Here is a 25,177-nt window from a genome sequence, read left to right as displayed (position 1 = left end):
TAAATAAGTATGTAAAGTATTAAGACATTATGGATAACAGCATGGGTGTTTCCCTAAAAACCAGAGTATAATACAATCCAGAAAACTGCTTTGGAATATCTATCCAAAGGAACTATCATGGTGCTGATGGGATAACTACTGTGTTCTCTGTAGTATTGTCCACAGTAGCAAATACAGGACTAATAAAATATCCATAAGTAGACAGAAAACATGACTTGTATACATGATGGAAAAATCAATCAACCTTAATAAAGCAACTCTGTCATCATTTGTACAACAGAGATGAAGCTGGAAGAAATTATGCTAAGTGAAAAAATGTCAGGCTAAGAAAAAACAATTACAAATGCTGAAAGATCTCACTCATATGCAAACTTTCTAAAAAAGTCAAATTCTTATAAAAAGAGTAAAACGTGATGGTCAGGAGTTGGAGAACAGAAATATTGGGAAGAAGTTGATCAAAGTATGTAGTTGTGATTTTGCAAGGTGAATGGATGCTAGAGATTGAATGTACAGAGCAAAGGAATTCACTAATCATACTTCATTTGATACTTGCAAACAATTGAGAGTAGATTTTAAATATCCTAACCAAAAAAAAAAAAAAAATGGGAACTATGTGAAGAAGTAATAGATATATTCATTAGGTTGATAATAGCAATCAGTTCAGAAAGCACTACATTGTATATATGAGACATACCTAACATATTTGCTAAATATATCTTAGTAAATCTGGAGAAAATGTATCACTCAGAGTAAAAAGCAAGCCTCACTCATTCCTATGTGAAGGTCAAGGAAATGGGCTGCTTTTAGGCATTCACACTCCCAGAAACTGGCTACACATCCATATTATCACATGTTACATTCTCACAAATGTAGCCAACTTCTACCCAGGAGTTCACCATCAGTACCTGGTGTCTGCTTGGTTTTCTCCTGTCCCTATCCATGTTTTCAAAGCCTCTACCAGGAATTTTACTGCCACTGACTCTGCTTTCGCTAGGAAGGCTTTCTCTAGCAGCACTACTTCAGGGATTCCTGGTTTGTGAGTGTTAGTCTCCATGGAGATTCTGCCCATGCTATCTGGGACCTGAAGGCCTCATTTGGGATGGAACAGCCTTGAGTTATCAGCTATGCTTACATTTAGGGTCTGCCCTGCTCTAGAGAGGGAAATCCATATATTGCTCTTTCTTTAGGTTCATCCTTAGTTCTCTCCAGCAGCCACAAAGAGTGAACAGAACTATCTCTTGCTTTTTATTTTCATTGTTTAAGGGCGAGTAAGTGAAGTTTACTGAACTAAAGAAACAGCTTCTGGTAGGCAGAAGGGAACTCAAAAAGTTGGTTGTTTTCTCTCTTCTTAAGTCTTAAAAACTCCTATGAAATTTCCTTGAAAATACTCAGAATTAGCCTTTTAGAGTACTCAGAATATTGATCCTTCTTGATACATCAGTAAACCTTGCTGTAGTTACTGAATATGCCTTGGACTTCAGATTTAGGTCATTAATATTATTTGATGATTTAATATAATAATTAAAAAGAAAATACATTACATATCAGAAGAACTATCTCTTTCAGATTCTTCCTGGTTTACACAAAAGTTTGATGTAGATACTGATGAGAGTGGGAGGGCTGGAGAGATGGCTCAGACGTTAAAGGCTAGGCTCACAACCAAAAATATTAGAGAGTGGGAAATGTCTTCCCCAGGAGAAAGCACAGTTGGCTAAGCAATATCAAATAGTCAGCCCTGAAAACATTCTTACAAGTAACCTAATATAGACAGAGCAGGATGTATTATGTATTTAGGAGTATTTATGTGTATATATATATGAATGTAACAAGAATTAATGAAAAAGAAACCATGGATTTTAGTAGGAGCAAGGAGAAGTATATGGGAAGGTTTGAAGGGAGGAAAGGTGGGGGAGATGAGTGATACAATCTCAGAAAAAGTTTAAAAACGTGACTACAGCTTTCCAATTTTATTCTTCACTGGAATTTTTGTTTCCCTTGATTGTTCAGCTATTATATAGAGAAGTTGCAATATCATCTGTAAATACTCTCTGAATCCATTCAGGTCAGGTCATTCATGACCTGTCAAAACAGAGATGACACTACTCTTTGCCTTGTCCTTCTCAGGGAAAGAGAACCATTGATCCAGACAAGACAGGAGCTTAAAGGAAGGCATGCTATGCTCTCTTCAGCAGCTACCTGCATTGTACAATTAGCCCCAAATCAAATATAAGATCCTTACATTTTTTCTTTCAAAGTGTCTGAAGCATCTTAAGTATTTATTTGGATGCTGTCAGTTTCTATCACTCCAACAATTACATTCTCAATTGTGGCATTTATACTATTGAAAGTATACCTGTGCATGTATATGTACATTGATACTTAAACATATATGGTATCTGGAGAGTAGGAAAGTTTTAATGTGTGTGTGTGTGTGTGTGTGTGTGTGTGTGTGTGTGTGTGTATGTAGTGAGCACATATACATATATATGTTATACTATAAGTACAGGTATAATATCTGATGCGTATATACATAAATATATGCACATACAAATGAATTTCTCTCCACAAGGAGGCAATGTGTCATACCAAGGCTAATACTTGAACTGTAATTTATTCTATAAAATTAGAATGAAATTAAGCCCTTTTAACTAACACTGATGTTTGCAATAATCAGTATAAAAAGCAAGTAATTCAAATTCAGCTCTAATTTCACCATTCAACACAAACAGATTGAGCATCTGCCCCTTTCTCTGACTTCCTTTTAAAAGCACAGCTCCAGAGAGGTGCTTTCTGCAGCTCCATTGATTCCTCTTCTTGTTTCCCGATCTTTACCATCCTAAGGTCAAGCCCAGACCTCTGTGATATTTGCAATCATCCTGAGCCACGTGTCCTTTACAATCTCAAAGTTATGACCTTGTCTACATTTCCTCAGATATCTTAATTGCCTGGTTCTAAAAAGTGATGGAACAAGATCTCTGTATTCTGCCCTTCGAGACTGCAAACACGCTGGCATTTTCTTCTGATTTCTATTGCTTGCACATCACTGGGCCATTGTGTTTGTGTAGCTGGGACCAGGTCCAAAGGATTACTTTCATTCTTTCCTAATTTCTTAATTTTGTTATGCTGAGGGAAATATCAAAAACTTAAATCAAGACTTCCACAATATTCTTTAAGTTTTCCACTGGAAGACAGGAGTACCACTCTGCTAACACTACTACATCACTGTCTGGGATGTAAGAAATGCAGTCTAGGGTCTTGGAGTGTCACAGTGTTTGGGGAACCATCAGGATCCAGTTATAAGAATCAACTGATACACTTTTTTCTTTATTTTTTTAAGATTTATTTATTTATTTATTTATTTATTTATTTATTTATTTATTAATTATGTACACAGGCCAGACCTCATTACAGATGATAGTGAGCCACCATGTGGTTGCTGGGAATTAAACCCAGATCTTCTGGAAGAACAGCCAGTACTCTTAACCATGAGCCATCTCTCCAGCCTCTGATAAATTATCATAGTCAAGCATAATAAATAACTGTTCTTTCCAAATGCTAATAGCAACAGTTATCATAGGATGAGAAGCTGCACATTGTTGTATTTTTCATAGTGCTTCCAATGTCAATGCCAACCTTCCATTTTCTTTAAAGCAAGCCTTCTCACTGATCACCATCCTCTTCAACTCACACAATCATATTCTCTACATTCACTCCTGGGCTGTTGCTCTGTTCTCAAACACTTGGTTCTTCCCTCCATTTCCCCTGCCCCCGCCTGGAGATCTGTTTATCTTCAGGAGTATGCAATGAGCCAGTGATTTCTATGAGTAATGTTTGTATAGGGAAGAACTTTGTTTTAAGGAAAAAAATAAGATGCAAATTTCAGCCCACTGTTAAATAATTGCATGGCCATGGTTACATTATTTAAATTGCTCTGATATTTGTTTTTTTCCAGTTTCAAGTATGAAATAGTAATAGTTATGTAGTACAATTGTTTAAGAATTACCTGATATGATGAAGAAATCTAACACGATCCCATTTCTGGACTAAGCTAGCTTTCTCACTAAACATAGTTCCTTTCCCCCTTTGCTTTCTCCTTATTTTATAAATTTTCTATGATTTTTCTTCAAATTTTTCAGTATCTTAAGTATGAGCTGACCATGACCCAGTTTCTTTAAGAGTTTCCTGGGGCTGGAATTGGATTAAGGAAAATCTATACTGTGGATATACCAAACTAAGTCATTTCTGACAAACATGGGTCATACCTAAAGTTTGAGGATATCTTATTATTGGTTCTGTTAAGGGTGTGACATTTATAATTAGGTCTCATCCTTGAAATGATAATAGGGACTTGAGGTTGATTTATTCGTATTTAATATTCATGACAATTTGCCTACATGCATGGATGTATACTATCCACATGCTTGGTGCCAGCAAAGGGCAGAAGTGAGCAATAGATCCCCTGGAACTGCAGGGAAGATGGTAAGGAGACACTGTGGGACTGAGTCTTCTGCAAAAGTAGTAGAAGTAACTACTGAGTTATCTTGACAGCCCCTGGTAACTAGATAATTTATTACTATAACAAAAACTTTCCTATCCAGACCTTGCCATGGATTCCTCCTCTAAATCTCCTCCTATCAGACCAAGAATATTGAGAAATAATGGAGAGCTGAAGGAACAAATTAACAATAGCAAAAGGTATATTTTCTTATAACTGTGATTTGTAATTCTGTGTACTTCTGTACACCAAACACTAAATATCAAGAGAAAATTTTTGAGAAAAGAAAGGGAACTTATATATGTCTTTATTCCATATGTTAAGGCATATCATATCATTCCATATGTTCAGCCATATCACAATTACCTATCACATACACACATGCATGCATATATGAAGATACGGAGGGCTAAGGAGATGGTTTAGTGGATAAGAGTGCTGGCTTGCAAGCCTGAAGACCTGAGTTCAATCTCTGGAACCACTATAAAAAGCTAGTATAATAAATAATTCCTGAGGTAAGATCCCTGTATGTGACAGAGGAATAGAACAGAAGTCCACAGGTCAGCTAGCCTGCAGTCCATCATACAGATACAGGAAAAAGAAAGATTCTGCCTCAGTGAGGTGGAAGATAAGAAGCAACCACATAAAACTGTCCCCATCTCTACATCTCCATGCTGTCATGGCATGTAACTAATGCAAAGAGTGATTGGGACAGAATCTTAAAGTGTGAAGTATAGTTAATCTTAAAGTAGAAAGATATTATAAATCAATACAAAACATATTGAGTTTCTTGAAGTCCAACGCACAGTAAACATAGGCATCTTACTCCCTCTAAAAGCATTTCAGATAAGGAATACTTTTTTATTATTTATTTTTTTACTTTGCTGACACGGATGCAAAGACCTATTAATAGTTGGTTTCTAAAAACTATAGTGATCTGTATAATGGTAACTAGATAATTTATATATAATTTCTTTTCATATATAATGAATTCTCCATAAAATATGTCTACCTTATTTAGGAAGCACTGTAATAATAACCTAGGGCATTCAAAAATTAAAAGGGACCTTCAGCCTTTCTTACAGCTCTTCTTTCTCAAAATCTAAAGGATAAAGTGAGCAAACAAAAATTATATTTATAAGTTATTTATCCCTGGTGTTTACTTTGGGAAAAGATTTTTTAATGAATTCTTATTGATTCTTTGTGGGTTTCATATTATGCATCCTGATCCCATCCTTTTCCCTGTCCCTTCATATCTACTCTCCACCCTTGCAACCTCCCACCCCACAAACAAAACAAAATGCAAAAGAAAAACAAAAAACCCTAAAAACAAAAACACAACTAACATACAGCAACAACAACAAGAAGTCTTGGTGTAATGTGACAGAGTGAATCACACAGTATACCGTTTAGTCCAGACTTTAAAATAATTAACCAATATAGTAATCATTCTTTAGAAAGTTTCAATTTTGCTCATTTTGAATGATTCATATGCCTTTGTCTGGCATGTAGCTGTGCTCTATCCATTTATACTGTGTTATGATGGTCCATTGGATGGATGCAAGGCTATTAATTCGTCTATTAGAATTGATGACAATCATGTTGTCTCTTGTTTGGTTTTTCTATTACATACACCAATATCCATAATTTTTAACATGTGCCTAGCAGTTCATGTATAAGACCTTCTAAAGCACAGATCCTAGACACCGACCTCTGGGAATGCACTTGTCCAATCTCACCATTTGATATCAGATTACTTCCCTAAATTGTTGCAGCAATCAGTACATCTACATCCTATTCCTGTTACTTCATATTCCCATGAAAATTCTATAACATTCTTCATTTAATTGCTGCCAATACAGTAATTGTGAAGTTATATCCTCTTTTTGAACCAAAAATTCATTTTTACTGAAGTTGTCAGTTCTCTTACGTGACTTTCAAAATCTTATTTGTTTTCCTATTAATTTTTAGACCTTGTTTATTATCCTCCCCCCAAAAAAAACCCTGAACCTAGACATGCTTCCTTTATCACATACGACTTTTGCTCCATGAAAGGTCCACAGACTCTGAAGTTACACTGACATTTTCTCTATTTTGATCTGACGTTTTCTCAGTTGTCTTCTAAAAAGTCTGTAAATTTCTTGGTCACATTCACACTTTCTTCCATCAAACATGCATTTGTAAGTTACAGCATATCAACCAACTTGATGCTTTTTCTATGTGAATTGTAACTGGTCCAAAATTACATACTGTTCTTTTTTTTTTTTTTTTTTTTTTTTTTTTTTTTTTTTAGAAATGAAACCCTAGTCTCACTAACCTGTGATAATATACAAATTTACTTATCATAAATATATAGACTTGTTTGACTATTGAGTTAATTCTAATACTTTGTCCATTTAATTCTTTAGCATGTTAACCATTATATAATCTACTTAATACTTATACAAAAACATTGACATTTGTAGGACATGAGAGAAAACACAAATCAATTCCAACCAAAGCACCAATCACAGTGTACTTTACACAACTAAATAGTAATCTGTCAAATGGAAGGCATGCCATTGTTTATGAATAACAAGTCCCATTTCTTGTTTCTCCTCCTTATGGTCAGGAATTGACCCAGACTGGAGAGAAATAAACTCATCAAGGCCCTGGTCTGTGGGTCTCCCAAACCTCACTTCACTAAAGGCACAATTTTCTTCCATTCCCTTTTCAACATTTTTATTTCAATTAAACCATAATATATGATTATCTCACTGAAGTGAAGCCAGAGGAAATAGTCTTCACAAAAGCAATTCATTTCCTCCTCAACTTCCTGTCCCTTTGACCAGAATGGCATTTACTAAGAAGGGATGAAATGGATGGGTGGCAAAATAAGGCAGATTTCATAGAGGCAGGGTGGATGCTAAAGCCACATATCCTTGGTTGATGAACGCAGCCAGGGCAAAGAGGCCTGCCAAGCACAGCCACAATCTCTCAATGTGGGGGAAATGAATCAATTCATAGATGTGTATTATTTCAACCTCTTTATATTGACATCTGCCAAAAGGATCAAAAGAAGCCCTGTCACCTTCCTCACTTGAAAGAAAACACTTCTCAAAATGGGACTGTGGGAAGGCATAGGGACTTCTTTGCAAATGATAATCCAGTTTCCAAATTCATTGATTATCTGAAAGAGCAGCATGGGCCTAGGGCCCAAGCCTCTTTTTTTTTTTTTTTCAAATACTTCAGACTGGTCAAAATTCCAAGTATGATTTTTTTTTCTTATTTTACTTTCAATATGATAAAGCAGGGAATTTAAAGCCCTCCATGCTGTGAGGAATTCTTTCCATAGGTGTTCTTCTGTGGCTTTCCCTGTATGTATGAGTGGAGAAGTCAAGGGAGTTGATGCAGAATTTGGTCAGGAAAACTCAATTCTCCACACACACATGAAAACGGTGAAAAGAAATTCAATGAATTTATAAAACTTCAATTTCATCAGCCTCTACTCATTTAGGAGATGCCTGGATTTGAAGAGAAAGTGGTGAGAATTTTTTTTCAGTCTTGAAAATGAAAATTGTTGACTTTTCAAATAGGGCAACTTGAAGTACCAAGTTCTCCTTTGTCTGGTCACCTTCCTTTTCTACCTCTTTCTCACATACCCTGAGCTCCAGAAATGCACTTTTTTTTTTTTTTTTTTTTTTTAAGTAATGGCAGATTTTGTAAATTTTTACAGGCTTCTTTTCATGCTTGAAATACATTGACTTGCTTTGGTGACCTGAACATTCCATTCATTTTTCAAGCTTCCATCTACACATACCCTCTCTTTGAAACCCTTTTATTCTCTTTAAGGCAAGAAGATCTGATTATATACTTTCAGTGTTTCAACCCTACCTTGATAGCTCATTCATATCTGTCTTATTATGACAGCTTTAGATTGTTTCTTCTCTTATCTATCCCCTGGTATATTACTTTCTCTCATCAATGCTTAATACTCTAGAAGAAGGGACCATAAATGTTACCTTTCTCAGAGCTAGACAGATGGCTCAGCAGCTAGTAGTACCTGCTGCTCTTTCAGAAGACCTGCATTTAGCACTTAGTGTCTAGGTGAGGGGGCTCACAACTGCCTGTAATTTCACCTCTAGGGGATCTGATGCCATATTCTGGCCTCTGTTACATATATATCCATACATATATGGATACATATATATATATATATATATATATACACACACACACACATACATACACACATACATACATAAACCCACATACACATATAAATAAAAAATAAAATAAAACCATGAAACTGTTATGTGTCTCACTCAGCACAGTGTTTGACACTCCCACGTGTGCACATTCAATCCACAAATGATTGCTGCATGTTTGGTGTTTTAAATGGTCTAATGAGTGAGAGCAGGGAGAGCCATTCTCTATGCTTTACAGAGAGCAGTGTGTGAATAGGTTGAAAGCAGTAGACAGAGGCTAGGTGGTAGAAGGCCAGCACAGCTAAGACCAAGGTTGAAGATGGCTTCTCCAAAGCAACAAAAACCCTGAAGAGTTTAAGAATGGGCACAACATGGCTAGATTTTCTTTACCGAAGAACATTCTGAGAATCATTACTTTCAGAAGATTTTACTTCCCTAAAGGAGTAGGAAATAAATGGAGGAAGGTATCTAGCCGTGGAGTAAGGATTCAACTATATCTATGGTTTAACTTCTCTTTGAGCCAAGGCAGTACAATCATGGGTGACTTCTCCATCATATGTGTGTGTGTTCCCAAAACTTAATATCAAACAACAATAAGTCACTCAGGAAGTATATAGGCAGGTAATGAGTAGAGAGAAAACATAGCTGAATGAGTTGGGTACACTGTTTCAATGATCAACACAATGGCCTGAGATGTGGTGTAGAAGGTACAGAACCCAACAGGTGAAAGGTTTTTCCAGAAACAGAATCAATGTCCTGATGGCTTATCAGCTACAGAGATTAGAGCCCAAGAGGAGTCAAATTGCAGATGCTGGTGTCATTTACCAGGGAGAAAGATGAAGAGGAAGCTACATTTCTGTTTGGTGGTTGGTTTCAGAGAGAACCTATGTGAACAAGACTAGCTAACTCAGTTTCTGTAATGTATAGCCGGCCTTGGGTTTAATCACAATAAAACAGGTCACAAGGTGATCTTCTGTCACTGAAAGTCTGCTTGTTAATTAAGCCCTTGCAAATTGAAGTACAAACTGTATGCATGTGGGAAAAAAAATCCTTTAAAGGCCTCCAGAGGGTATAAATTACCATGTAAAATAACCACCAAACTGTATTTACACCCTTGCCCTAAGCCAAGTGAGGCCGAAAGGATACTTGCTGATAAATACTTATTCTAGTTCAACCTGTTTTCTATGGGCCAAGGAAATCCTTAAGCCTCAAGCCTGTTATATTTGATAAGTACATTGAACCACATTTCTTGTTGGTCATGTGTTCATCTACAGTACCAGTATTTACAAATACTCTATAAGAAGATATAGCTAGAATATTACACTGTTAGGCTTCTCTTAAAACCTTTTTGCAGTCTTTTCTGTAAAGGTATAAATATTCTCAGAGAGTAATGTGATTCTGAGGGATCCAGCCAATACACTGAGTACATATGAAAGCCTAATGGAGTCAAACTGTCCCTACAGATCCACACTGGACATGGCTCAGGAAAGAGGAGGGCACAGCATCAGAACTCAGGGGTGATGGACTGGCTGGGTTTATTGTCAAGTTGACACAAGCTAGAGCCATCTGATAAGAGCAAACCTCATTTGAGGAACTACTTCTATCATAGTGCCTGTGTGCATGTCTTTGGGGCATTTTCTTGATTGCTAATTGAGGTACCTCTGGGCAGTACATCCCTAGGCAGTTGGGCCCTGTCTGCTTAGAAAGCTAGCTGAGCATGGACAGTGAATAAGACAGTAAGCAGTATAACTCCATGGTCTCTGCTTCAGTTCCTGCCTCCAGAGCCCTTCCTTCCCTCAGTGATCAACTGTTCCCTAGAAGTGTAAGCTGCAATAAATCTTTTCCTTTCCAAGTTGCTTTTGGTCAGAATGCTTCAATGCAGCAACAAAAAACTAACTAGAACAAATGGGTTTCATCTGAAGGACAAGATTGGTTAAGACCTAACAACATGTATAAGGTGATGTTTGGCATGTGCCTAAAATCATGTGTGCACACAATCACACACACACACACACACACACACACACACACACACACACACACACACAGAGAGAGAGAGAGAGAGAGAGAGAGAGAGAGAGAGAGAGAGAGAGAGAATGCTTGTGTTTGGCATCCACACTAGGCTGGCTGGTACAGGATTTCTCTGTGTAGCTTTGGTGCCTGTCCTGGATCTTGCTCTGTAGACCAGGGTGCCCTTCAACTCAAAGATACGTCTGGCTCTGTTGGGCATCACCACCACCTGGCTGGTACGGGATTTCTAAGAGGGATTTTAAAAGCAGAATCCTTTCAATTTTCTAAGTTAAAGATTTAAGTGCCTATTTTCATATTATTTAGTCACTGAAAGATTTTGAGCACAAATGTCAATACAATTTAAATGTTTTGTTAGCCCCAACTGGCATAACTAACCATTGTAGACTAGTTAGCCTAACACCGATTTATTGTCCTGAATTTCTTAGGAGGCCAACATAGCCAGATCTGCTGAGAGCTTGCTTGCTTCCTTGCACATGGCTGCATCTCATTATAGGTTGTGAGGCCTCTTGCAAATGGAGTGGCAAGCTTCTTGGTGCCTCTGTTTGCAAATATCTTAGTCTTATCTAGAGTATCCTCCTTTATAACCTCATCCAATCTTAATAACTCCCAAACACAAATCTAGGAAGAGCATCACATTGGGGTTTATGTCTTAAACATACAGATTTGGGGGAAACTAAGCCATAAAAAGTTTAAATAAAAATGATACATACAAGTTTTTGAAAATATGCATCGAGAAATTTTGGGATCACAAATGCTCCTAATGTTTCTCAGAATACTTATTTGTTAGATAATTAGCTTTTATTCTTGTTTTTTTTTTAAATAACAATTCACAATAATATTTTTACCAAACACATAGTCCCAGGAGGCTGGCTTCCATTTAAGAGATGTATTTGTCATTTAAACTTTTCTCCCTCTTGTAGTCCCTCAAGTCTTGAAGATGCAATGCAGGAAATGTGGCCACAGTAACTACAGGTCCCATACTCCAGATTCTATTTAAACCCTTAAAGATACCAGTTCCCAGGCATGCCAAGGAAAGTCCTCTGTGGAGAACTTGAAATAGTCAACTTTCAAGCAAGAAAGAGAAATGGATATCCTGGGATCTCATGCACCATTTACCCAAAAAAGAAAAAAAAAATAAAGAAAGAAAGAAAAGAAAAATGTTCATTTTAGCTGGTTTTAAAGATTACAATGTTTCCTTTTATAATATTTACTGACAAAGCAAGTATTTCATTTGACATTTTTGTCTTAGTATTTGAAGTAAATCACACCAAATGTTAGTTTGCACTTGTGTATATTTTACTAAGAGAAAAACCTATCGTCCAGAGGAAGTAAATTTTCAGTTTCAAGCCAACTGTTTTTACAAGTCGAAAACCAAGTAATAAGATACTGTTCTATTACAGATGTTAAGGAATCACAACATCCATTGTTAATGTATGTGGGCTAAGTATTTATTTTTAAATTTCTTCATAAATTTTTCTGTGTGGGGGATCCAGCTCAGGCCTCATGCATGATAGATAGACATTCTAATAATAACCTATATCCCAGCCCTAAATTATTTATTTTTTAAATAAATAAGGACCTGAATTTGTTTCAAAAATTACATGAAGAATTTGTCACCAATGGTAAAACTAATGAGCTTATATGAAAACTAGAAAATTATGAGGACTTTAAGGTACCTGAGAGAGACCTTGTTCTGTTTTATGTACTTAGGTTTCAAAGATCACTCACATCAAAATGAAAATACATCCAGAACATGGGATAAATCAGTCATTGTAATGCCACCTATCAAGGGTCCTGTGTGGCACATAAAATCTCCATAAACCTTTGCTGATTCTTCTTGTATAAGGATGCTAGGGAGAAATAGGAAGCGTTGTTTTAGCTTGATTTGCTAAATTATAATGACATGGCTATTCTATGAGAGGCTAAGCATGGGCAATGGCCTGTGTTGGAGGAAACTGGGATATACCAAGTCTGAAAGGATAGGGGAGCTGATATTGCAGAAGGAGTGGAAAGGAAGAGGTGAGGATGAGAAAAAAAATCACAAGAAAAGAAAAATGGGGCACAGTTGACTAAATAGAAAACAAAAATAACAGTGAATCCTGTAGAACTCAGGACAAAATGGAAAGGGTGACAAAACACGAAGCAGGGTTTAGGACAGGAGATGCCAATTTTGGATCTCCAAATTCTCCCCATCAGCTACCCCAAAAAGCAGGTAGAGGCTCAGTAAGAGGCTGGGAGCACTGAATCCCTTGTGTACAAGCAGGAAGTGAGCAAGGAAGCAGAGAGGAGCTTTGGGGATGCATGAGAGGGCACTTGGGAAGAAGCCTGCAAACTTTGCAGAAGAAAAGACCACCTAAGAGAGAAGAATCACAGGAAGAAAGCTGGATTTCATACCAGAAGGACTTATAGCATGGACACAGCCATGAAGCAGATAGATGAATAACATGAAGTTTCTGATCAGGACATCCTCTAATATTGCTTGCGGTAAACAAAACAAAAAATCCTTGCAGTAATTGATGAGAAAAGCTCTAACAAGGATGCCTGGCAAGTGAAGTTAATCTATTCCTATCTGTCCCCAGGTTGGCAAAGTCCAGGCTTCTGCTCTCCATGGCATTCCTTTGGCTTTCTGCAAGCTCTCACCTCTGTCTCTGTTTCCTGCAGAAGCTTTTCCCAAATAACTATGCCTATCAAAATCTGCACCTGGTCTCAGTTTATTATTCTTGTGTGAGTGCTCCCCATCCCTGTCAGGCAGATGTGAGTGCTCCCTGCCAGGCAGCTGTCATACATTCTTTCCAACCTTCACATCAACTTTCAGCTTCCTTCTGGTACTTAGAATATAATTATCTGCATACATATGAGCCTCTCTGTTTTCTTTTTTTCTCTTGCTAAACATATTCATTCCAAGAGAAAAAAATAATTCTGACTTGGTCTTGATTGCATCCTTACAAAAGCTTAGGGGAGAGTCATCCTTTACAATTTCATCTAGCAATCATCTGTAAATGATTGTGCTGAGTTGGGTGCTGCATCCATCAATGGAAAAGAAGACATGGTCCTTCTGTTCCCTAGAAGGGCAAGCACTCAGTTAAGAAACAGTATTGACTAATTAAGAGCCTTTCATACTCAGGATTTAATGCTGAGGCAATCACTTCGATGATGGATTTAAGTATCCCATTGAGATGACCTTATAGTTGTTTTCCATCTGGAAGAAGAAATCAGAATCCCAACTTCTAAGTGGAAAATTATTTGTTCTAATTATGGTTAAAAAAGGAAACACAGAAACACAAACACATACACAGTGATAGTTTCTCAAGAAAAAATCCAATATCTCTGGAGCCAAGCTTATAAACATGAGAGCAGGATGTCCTGGAGAAGAAAAGACTGCTCTAATGAGTGCTGAATGTTTCCGGGTATCCCTGGAAGTGTCATTTAATGTATTAGGCTACTGCTTTTCACTCCTGCAACTGTGGTGACAAGAGAGACAAGTAACTATCCCTATTTCCCTTACAATGTCTCATACAGGCAGATTTCATGCTAAGAGATTGCAATTTAGAAAAAAGCAGTCTAGATACCCAAGGGCCATAGCTGTTGTTTTTGAGACAAAGCTTGATTATGCGTCTACCCTAAGCTGGCACCTGAATTCACTCTGCATCCCAGCATGCCCTTTAACTCACAACAGCTTTCCTGCTGAGATTTCAGGAATCCAAGGCCACACTTGGCTCCTTGACAAACACCACAGGAAAATTCCTGCACTACAGCAGCAGAAGTGAACACCTAGGGACACTAGTATATAAGTCAGTTATCTTTCAAAGATCAATCTTTAGTGAAGGGGTTCCCTGAAGGGACTCCTTCCAAGCCTCCCATGCTTTTTATAATAGAGATAGCAAATCCAGCAAGGTCCAGACCAACTGTGAGTTTTACCTAAGACAAGGGCCTTATGCTTTGTCATTTGATAGGGTCCTATTCTGTCTTTTATCCTTGCTAGGGAAAAAGGAAAACAACAAAATAAAACAAAACAAAACAAAACAAAAGCAAGGCAAACAACACCAACAACAATCAAGAGTATAGGCAGCAATGATGTCTTATACCTGGAGACCTCCTGATTTTTCCCGTCTTAACTTATAAATCAGGGTCAGTGTGTCTAGATGTTAAGCTAGTATGTAATTCAAACCATCAATTGAAAGTTGGATTTTATGAAAAATAAAACTGGAGGATATCCCAGCCACTGTGGAAGTGAATGTCATCAACAGAGCCATTGATCATTCACCTTTCTAGGGTTTACGATCCTGTAGGAACCACTCTTTCAGTAATCTCTAGCCCTGATGTTAATATAATATAGTCAAATATAAACCAGGCACTTAAAAAATGACCATGGAATTAACAAATACAGAAAACACTGTTTTTTCTTTCATTAAGTCAAGTCCCCATTATGTATCAAATACTGGTCTAGAAGATGCTACATAGCCCAGATTGGCCTCTGTACGACATGTACTACCATGCCTGGGTCTAACACTGTGCTTTTAAATAATAGCAATGGTTGAGACCTAACCATGTCATGCATTATGTAATTTAATCTTTTAATTTGAAATGACTGCAATGTGCTACCAGACCACAGCCCTGAAGAGCAGGATCTCTATCAGGTCTCATGAATGCCATGATTTCACAGGACATCAGGTCCTTCATGTCAGCAGCCAGAGCCCAGTCATGAGTAAAGCTAAGCCATCTGAACAGATAAAAGGATAAGTCCCCAGGAGACAGTTGTTTAACTTTACCAATGACTGCACATTACCCTGTGTTGCTCAGGGTTATTGGAAAGAGAAGGGGAGGGCTGGCAAGAGACTGCAGCCTGGGCTTTGTACTTAATAACCCCATTCATAAATGATCAGCAGATGGACTTCTTCCTGCCATTCACCAACCCTGCTGTGTGGTTAGAGAACACATGGATTGCATGATGCATTCTTAAGCTAAATAGGAATAAATGCCTGATTACTAATGAATATGTGATTGCTTCTAGCCAATAACATGGGTAATCATGCTTATCCAATAGACATTTGACATTGAATACTATTTATACTTCACTTTACTAAGAATCCATTTGTTATGAAAAGGACATTATACATTGTGGTTATGTGTGCAGGCCAGTTCAAAAATAGGCTATTGATTTATGTGGCACAAACATTTTTTTTTTATTTTTGTGTATAATGCTTATTTTATTTGCAAGTTTTTAATAATAAAGTTTATAAAATCAAAAAATAGAAAGCTCTAGAGAGCTTGTTTTTATAGGTCATTACAAGTTTTTTTTTTTAAATTTATAATTATTTAATTTTACTTGTCAGCCACGGATTCCCCTGTCCTCCCTCCTCCCACCCACCCCCAACCACCCTCCATTCCCACCTCCTACATGGCAGGGACTCCCCTGGGGATTCAGCTCAGCCTGGTAGATTCAGTTGAGGCAGGTCCAGTCCCCTCCTCCTAGGCTGAGCAAAGTGTCCCAGCATAGGCCCTAGGTTCCAAAAGCCAGCTCATGCACTAAGGACAGGTCCCAGTCCTACTACCTGGGAGCCTCCTAAATAGTTCAAGCTAATTGACTGCCTTATCCAGAGGGCCTCATCCAGTTCTATGGGGGCTCCTCAGCTATTGGTTCATAGTTCATGTGTTTCCACTAGTTTGGCTATTTGTCCCTATGCTTTTTCCAAACATGGTTTCAATATCTCTTGCTCATATAATTGCTCTTCTGTCTCTTGAAACTGAGAAGCTTTTGTAGAGCAAAGGGACACAGTCAACAAGATAAAGTGACAGCCTACAGAATGGGAAAAGATCTTCAGCAACTGCACATCTGACAGAGGGCTGATATCCAGAATATATAAAGAACTCAAGAAATTAGGCATCAAAATGCCCAACAGTATAGAGCTAAACAGAATTTTCAACAGATGAAGCTCAAATGGCTGAAAGACATTTAAGGAATTGCTCAACATCTCTAATCATCAGGGAAATGCAAATCAAAATGGCACAAACACTTATTGCAAGTGTGATATTTATGGAACAGAATGTAGTATAACAAGAGTACTGAAACCAATACTGTGTCACCAAATCTCCCTGAAAAGCTGGTGGAGACCGTAGCCATAGGCAATGGTAGCCTCATCCTCTGATGTCATTCAATTAGGACATCAGTAGGGTCAGCAACAGTAGGAAGGTGAGAAAGAGTGTAGAAACTCAGAGGCATGGCTGCTGGGATTGGTTCACGTTCTCCTCTTTTCTTCATGTTCCCCTGATCCAATTCTCAAGGTCACCTCTGTAACACTGATTTGATTGTTTTCCCAGCCCCAGAATCTGGAGAGAACACAACACTGGTTCACAGCGGAGACTAGAAGCCATGAATGAAGTTCCAGGTGCAATCAGTATCTTCTAGCAGGCCCTCGAATGGAGACTCCCCAACTGCTCCCACCAAACCAACCACTGCCACCAACACTATACTCATGATCTCTAGAGGTCACTGTTAGGGATCACTGCAAACTGATCACAGAAGGGGTGCCATTTCCCACCACAACCTCTAGATACTGTTTTGCATTCTTTTGCCAGTATTCCTTTTCAGGAACATCCCAGGACATTTCAGGAACATTCCGTCCTATTCAGGTAGTAACAAATAGTAAGTTATCTTTTTAGGTATTAATATAAAGACAAGAAATGAACATTTTTGCCTCAAGACTAATTCTTGCTCCTGTAATGTGCGATTGCACTCAGGGCTACAGGGCCTGCTACGGCTGTGGTCTTTCTTTCACTCTCATGCCCTCATCTGTTGACAGGAGGACTGAGTTCTGTTTCTAGTCCTTCACCATGTATTGCTAGAACACTCGAAAGGGCTCTGGGAGAGAAAGGAGGGGGTGAGAGTGAGAACTTGACACCTCTTCCTTATTCAGCCTCTTCAAGTTATGTTTTCCTAGCACACAGTCCACAGTATCAACACAACTGGCAGGAAATGGAGAGATTCTTTTAAAACAATGGATATGTTGGAAAGCACACAGTCTTAAGGAGGAAAGGATGCTTTGCTAGAGAAAGATATTAGGACAGAAAACTCATTTGCCAGTGAAGACTCATGTGCAGAACATTTGTATAAACTAACGTCCTAAACCAAACAAAAAACCCCCAAAGACATAGTTGCTATTAAAGACAGAGATGGACATTTCATTACAAACACAATATAGCAATACGAAAGTCAGCTAAAATAACCTATAAAATATATATGACAGAAAACAAGTTGGCCCAGAAAAAAAAATGATAGGAAATAGAAAACAGCATGACATTAGAGATAGGAAGTTTATTTTTATTTTAATAGCTTTTTTGACATGAAAAGGTATATCAATACAAAGACTTTCAAACAAAACATTACTTAAAAATATAAAAATCTCATTTGATCTTACTGCCTAGAGATAACTTGCTGCTCTTAACATTTTCAATTCCCTTACATTTTCCCTCCCTCAGAAACCTCATCACATTGCCTTAGATAATCCATTTTCTCAATATAAAAGTGACCATGCTGTATTTTGTCCTCCTTCTTCAAATCTCTCATCTGCCACAAACTTCCTCACTCTCAGCTGATGATTTAACTTTCAATTTCATTTCCAGAGTAGAAACTATTAAGAGTTTGCCCCGTTAAAAGCTTCTGAGGGACTCTGACTCTTCAATTTTATCTTTTGAAAGAAATGTTCCTAGTATCCCCAAAGACACATACATCTCTCCCCACTGGATTGCTTTGACTCTACAGCACACAAAACAACACAAAATAAAACAAAACAAAACAAAAAATTCTTTTGGTGTAACATCTTTTCTGGCTGTAATTCTCCTTCTCTGTAGCCCTTCATAAAATTATTTTAAAGGTTTTCTAAGGAGTATTAACTCCATCTTCATATTCCATTTCCTCTCTAACCCTTTCCCAGCTTTCTGTAGCCAGGGTTCCTTCAAAGCTCTCTGTATCCATTGAAGAGTTACATCCTCATTGCTTCTCCCATGCTCAGGAGGGACAGTCTATTCTGTGTTTACCTTTTTAACACTAGACAGTATTTAGGATTGCATGACTTCATTATTATAAAGACAAATATAATCCAGGCTAGATTGCTATGTATCCTATGTTATATCAAACAGTATTTTTTTATTTTAAACTATATAAAATGAAAATATTTCAAGAGTTTCTAAAAGCATCATAGGCTTAAGCACTGTTCTCCTGACCCTAATGGATGAGCTTTCACTGACTGAGTTTCACTCATTTCAGAAAATGAGGACATGACCTCTCCTAGAAATAGTTGAGAAGAAAGGTTTATCATTGATGTGAGAGAAAGTACAGCCAGGGGCATCTGGAAGGGAACTGAGCCATGAGAGGAGAAGAAGACAAAAGGAGACAGAAATCCAAGAGGACCAAGAGCAAGAAAGCACCTGGGAACTAAGAGAACCAAGAGTAGAGCCAAGAGGCTACTTAGCCAAAATGTCTGAGTTATATAGGAATCAGAAGCTTGGGAAAGGGAAGTGTAAGGGTTTTGGATAGGGGGAAGCATGGGAACTGCTGGGAGGAGCCACAGGTACTGAGTGATGCTGGGAGAGGTGGGAGGAGCCAGTGGTACTGAGTAATGATGGGAGAGCTAGGAAGAATCATAGTAGGTACTCAGTATCATGCTGGGAGAGCTGGCAGGAGCCACTGATACTCAGCAATGCTGGGAGAGCTGGCCAATGTCTGCTTTGATATGTTAATAGGCAACCCAATTAGCTATTTGTCCCTGGTTTCCTCATCTACCACCTACATTTCAGTCACAGTGCTATAACTCCACAAATATAATTGTCCCCTTCTTGAGATCTCTCAAGTCTCTTTAATGATGCTCTCCAGTTGGCTCTCTTTCCCATGTACACACTAGGTGCTACTTCGCAGTTAAGTTGAAAGCAGACGCTTTCTCTGCTTGCCTTGTAAATCCTGGAGTACTCTAGGATTTACTCCAGGACACTTTTCAGTCGCTTCCCCCAGCCACTTGTTCTTCTCAATGCATGTCCTCATGTTTTGTTTTTGTTTTTTAAATAACTTAGACATGTTAAAATTATACTAATTCTATCTTCTAATTTTCCTCTTAACTTTAGGTTCATAAGACTTAACTGCACATGTGGCATTTCCACAACTTGTGGGATCCCAAATTTAGTATGTTTAAAATAGAACCCCACCTTGTCCTCCATTCTTGTTACTCCTTGAAATTCTACATAAAAATGTCACTGCAATTCACTCAGGTATAAGGGCTGAATCTTTAAAATCATCACGGCCATTGTCTTTTTTCCTTATGCCAACTTATGTAAATCATAATAAATATCATCAGCAAAAGCTTTAAAATATATGCAGAATTCTCCCACTGGTGTACAGCCCATATAGTGAAAAGAAAATAGTGATTTGACTTATGAGCTAAAGGATACTGAGGGTAAGAATAACAAGCCAGGAAGATTCCTCACTCATACTCAGACAGATGGTGATAATCACCTACATGCATTGCAATTTAGAAGTTGAGCTACACAAATAAAACAGGTTTAGAAAGTAGATGTAAGATAAGACTTAACTGGATAACCAGTTGTAGTGTAGATTGGAGAGTTTAGTTTGGCATATGGCAGACAAAGATATGAAATAAAAAGATAAAAGATAAGAAGATCAGAGTGATGTCGATGTCAGAGGGCATGGTTATATATCCACAATGATGGTCAGTAGCAAAAGTGAGACAGGGATACCATAAAAGGTGGGAACAAAGTCTCAGGTACCACTGGAATCCAAGGGATGACAGTGTTTCATAAGTAGGTGATCTCAGCAGAAGTTACTGTTCTGAGATGTTAAGGTCAGAGCTAACAACTGTGTCACTTCAGCACTGGCCATAATAAACTTAAAATGAGAGGTAAAGACAAGAAGGATTTTTCAATGGATGACATCCCTCAGACATCTGTAGTAGAAGGAAAGATGTAGCCTAGCTACCAAAGGGAAAATTAAGTGTTTATAAAATACAAAGTTTATGAAATACAAAGTGCAGGAAAGCTGATGGGAAAGAAGTGAGACATGTGAAGGAAAAAACAAAGAGATGATACAAAGAGTGGATTGCCAGGATCTTAGTGTGAAGAAAATGGTTACTGATGAAGGTTCATAGGTGTTTGCTTTACTTCAACTTAGAATTCATTTTATTCTTTCTTCACTTGAAATTAATGCACAATTTTTGGCGTGCTTTTTGTACACAGCTACCAGCCATCATATGCCTTGGAAGAACGTGAATACATCAACATTACTCCATTCTCTTTAAACATGTTGTATGCCCCTTCACATTACATTTTCAGGAGTCACTGTGTCTACAAATCAGACACCATTAATATAGCCCATCTCTTCCTTGTGACTTGTGGTCAGCATTTTGCAGCAAGTAATATTGGAAAGAAGTCATAAATCATTGCTGTTGGCCAGTGAATGAGTTGAAATCTCACTTTAAATTGAATTGCTGAACTGGACAACATACAAAATGGAAACTACCATATAACTTACAACAGAATTCACATTTTTGCCTTTTAGCATGGGAGGATACAGTTCAGGATGCTAAAATATTATGTGCAATTTCTGTTTTGGTTTAGAAGAAGACCAAGCAAAACTGTGTCCTAGGTATGAATATTTTTAGAGACCACTCTACTGAACATTGAATTCGAGTTCAAAGTGAGCCGAATTACTGGTAAAATTATTTAATTAACCCAAAGTTTCTCCCTTTCTTTACTGTTACCTGTGTTGAAAGGCTGTTATCAATTACTCTGCAGGCCAAGGCAATTTCAACTTAAATTGCACACAGAAGAGAGAAGAAGAGCCATGGGAATGACATGGCCTGAACAACTGAGTTGCAGCCAACAATGAATTAAATTAAGTGTCTCCTGAATTACTCAAGATGTCTGCAGTTGGCTGATAACTACACACTGTTTATTGTATTCCATCCTATACCTAGAGGAAAAAAAAAACATTTATTTATATCACATCACTTCCATGCTATTTTTTTTATGTTACTATGGAAACCTTCCATTTCCTTTCACTACCACACACATGAGCAAAAATGGAATACACATGAATAAACACCAAATTCCAAAACCCTACATGCAAATTAAGCAGCCCAGCACTCTCAGTCCAGTGAGGAAGAACTATATTAGATTCTGTCTTTGTGAATCTAGAAGTTATTCAATATTCCCTTCCCCCAGGGGCTCATGGTCCTAGAGGATGGGGATATTTCCCCAGACACTCAGCATTTGTTATATTTAGATGCTATTACTCATTCTGCCCTTTTTGTCTACTTGTCTTCAATAACAAGAAAGAAATACTTTTTTGTTTGTTTTCTTGAAGCCACTGGCCCAGATCTCTGTGACAAATTTTGTGACAGACAATTAATTCTTAGACTCATGTTTTCAATTAGTTCATTTTCAAAACAGGTGATATGTGAAATGTTTTCTTCCTACAGCATCAATATAACATACTTGTATGTGTCAGAACCTTCCTTATACAACAACTAGACAGTGTTACTTTTGAGGGAGAAACCCTATTTTGATTAAAAGATACATTCCCTTTGAATTGAAATACTAAAAATATAGTAAAAAATTAAAAGAGAATCATCAAAGACAATTATGTAATCCATTTAACTTATTCATCTCTAAGCTAAACCTAGGTTTTATATTCCTATATCTGGAATCTTCCTTTCAGTTTCTTCTTGTAATGTGGAGAAAAATAGGACTGTTGCCCTGATTTCTTTCTCTATATTTTTGTTCTTCAAATATATAACATAAAAATATAACAAAAAGGTTATGTATGTTATATGAATCATGGCACTTTGGTGAATGTATTTTCTGCTGTAGGGGTTTTCTGGTAAGGTCTTTGGCTTCCTTTTTCTATATGATCTTGCCATCTGTAAAGAAGGGTACATTGACTTCTTTCTTTTTCCTCCCTCTCTTGTCTTATTGCAGTAGCTAAGATTTGAAGCACTCACTATATTGAAAAGAAAACAGAGTGGAATCTTTGTCTTATTCCTGATTTTAGTGAAATGCTTCAGATTTTCTGAATGTTAGTAGGATATATGCTGAAGACTTGTAAATTCTCTTTATTATGTTGAAATGTTTCCTGTATCCTTAGTCTATACAGAACTTTTATAATGAAAGAATATTAGATTTTGTCAAGGATCTTTTCTGCATCTAATGACATGACCATATAGTTTTTGTCTATTATTTGGTAGGTTACATTTACTGATTTATGAACATTGGACTATCAGTGATGAAGGGATATAAGATGGTAACTTGATCATAGTAGATGATCTGTTTTGATGTGCTCTTAACTAAATTTGCAAGTATTTATTAATAATTTGTGTCTATGTTCATCTGGGTGATTGGTTTATAATATTCTTTTTTCTGTATCTTTGGCTGGCTTACATACCAATATTTGTATGACATAAACCCAGACCCAGAAAGACAGATCCTCCATTTTATCTCTATTTTTAAATTTTATTTTACATTATTTTATAATTAAATTTTACATCTCAACCACAGATTCCCCTGTTCTCCCTCCTCCCAGCCCCCACCCTCCCCCCAATCCACCCCCCATTCCCACTTCCTCCAAGGCAAGGTCTCCCCTGGGGATTCAGCTCAGCCTGATAGATTCAGTTCCAGGAGTCCAATCAGGAGAGAGAGGAGGGATTATATGAGCAAGAAATATTGAGCCCATGATTGGAAAAAGCACAGGGACAAATAGCCAAACTAGTGGAAACACATGAACTATGAACCAATAGCTGAGGAGCCCCCAACTGGATCAGGCCCTCTGGATAAGTGAGACAGTTGATTAGCTTGAACATTTTATCTCTTATATGTGGATCTTGGCTTCGAATCTTTAGACTTGAGTTTCAAATTGGAGTCCAGAAACTAGAAATGGGGCCATTGGGTGCGGTGATATTTTATGTGTGCATCCCAATAAAGCTTATCTGGGGATCAGAAGAAAAAGCCAGCCACTATATTAAATATAGAGGTCATGCTGGGGTAGCACATGCCTTTAAATCCTAATATTTGGGAGGCAGAGATCTCTGTGAGTTCAAGGTCACACTGGGAACAGAGCCAGGTGTGGTGGCACATGCCTTTAATCCCAGAACTAGTTAACCATAGAGTTCTGGAGGTCTGGATAGACAGACAGGAAGTGATAGAACTGGACAGGAAGAGAAAGTGATGTAGCTGGGTGGAGAGAAGAAGCAAGATGCCAGGGCACAGACAGTTATATAGGTGTGAGTATATAGGAAGTATCTCTCTCTTGGGTTGAGGATTTCCTAGCTATAAGAACTTGTGGCTAGACTTGTTCTATTTTTCTGATCTCTCAGTTTTCACCCCAATATTTGGCTCTGGGTTTTTTATTAATAAGACCGTTTAGCAATTTGAGTTACAATAGGAGGAAAGGGTAGTATAACATGGATGGTATGAAGAGGAAAGGGCAATAATAGGAGAAAGCTTTAAGTCATGAGTGGAATGGGATGACAAGGCAAGGGAATATAGAAATAACTAACACAAACAATGCTCAAAATGGCACATGAAAATATATTACTTTAGAAATTTCCACATGTGGATATACAGGAAGAGATATATGTGAAATGTGTGTGTGTGTGTGTGTGTGTGTGTGTGTGTGTGTGTTGTGTGTGTTTGTTTGTATGTGTGTTTGTGTGTGTTTGTGTGTGTGTAAATGTAAATGACAGCACCATTATGGGATACCTTCCTTATAGTTGCTGGTCAGCTCTTCCTCATCATTCATCTACTGTAGGTTTTGAAACAACATCTCTCACTGGTCCTGCAGTTCACGTATTAGTTTGACTGGCTTTCCAGGGAGCTTCAGGGTTCTGTTCTTCTCTGCCTCATCACGGCTGAGATTAAAAATTTGCAACAGACCTCTAAATCATTGTAGCCTCCCAGACCTTGATACAACTGACACTATGATAGAAGTACCATTCAGGCCTTGGAACCCAGCAGACAGGCAGCAAATACCTGCCAAAATAAGAACAAATATCCAATCCATCAAAGTCCATAGTTCTTGGAAAGTTCCTAAATGTACTAACCTTGCCTTTTGGCTTCTATAGTTCTATACTTCAGTATAACTGTACTTAGGAACTGAGAAATGCCAACCCAGGATGTGGCTTTGTGTTTAGAATCCCACCCTAAGAAAGGCTAGGGACTGCATTCAGTTACCAAATACCAAGGATAGTCACCAACCAGCTAATAAAGACATCCTATTGGTTTGAACAATGTCTGAGCTGTCTTCTCTGGTGGATCTTGACAACAGATTAGTATCATCATGCTTCGCCTTTAAGTGGGTTCTAAGGATCACAACTCTAGTCCTCATGCTTCTGTGGAAGGCAGGTTATTGACTGAGTCATCTCTTCAACTCTCAATTTTACCATTCTTAAACTTTCCATCTCTTTCT

The 25,177-nt window shown here is 37.8% G+C and overlaps 1 protein-coding gene across 5 annotated transcripts in view; it reads right to left on the bottom strand.

The window, feature by feature from the left end:
- Nucleotides 1-25,177, bottom strand: part of Plxdc2 (plexin domain containing 2) — a 410,802-nt gene that overhangs the window by 141,590 nt on the left and 244,035 nt on the right. The window lies entirely within an intron of this gene.

This window comes from Onychomys torridus, chromosome 5 (genome assembly GCF_903995425.1).
Source record: "Onychomys torridus chromosome 5, mOncTor1.1, whole genome shotgun sequence".
In the NCBI taxonomy this organism is placed as follows: Eukaryota; Metazoa; Chordata; class Mammalia; order Rodentia; family Cricetidae; genus Onychomys; species Onychomys torridus.
Note: the sequence above shows the minus strand (reverse complement) of the source record. Positions and strands in the feature narration are given on the sequence as shown.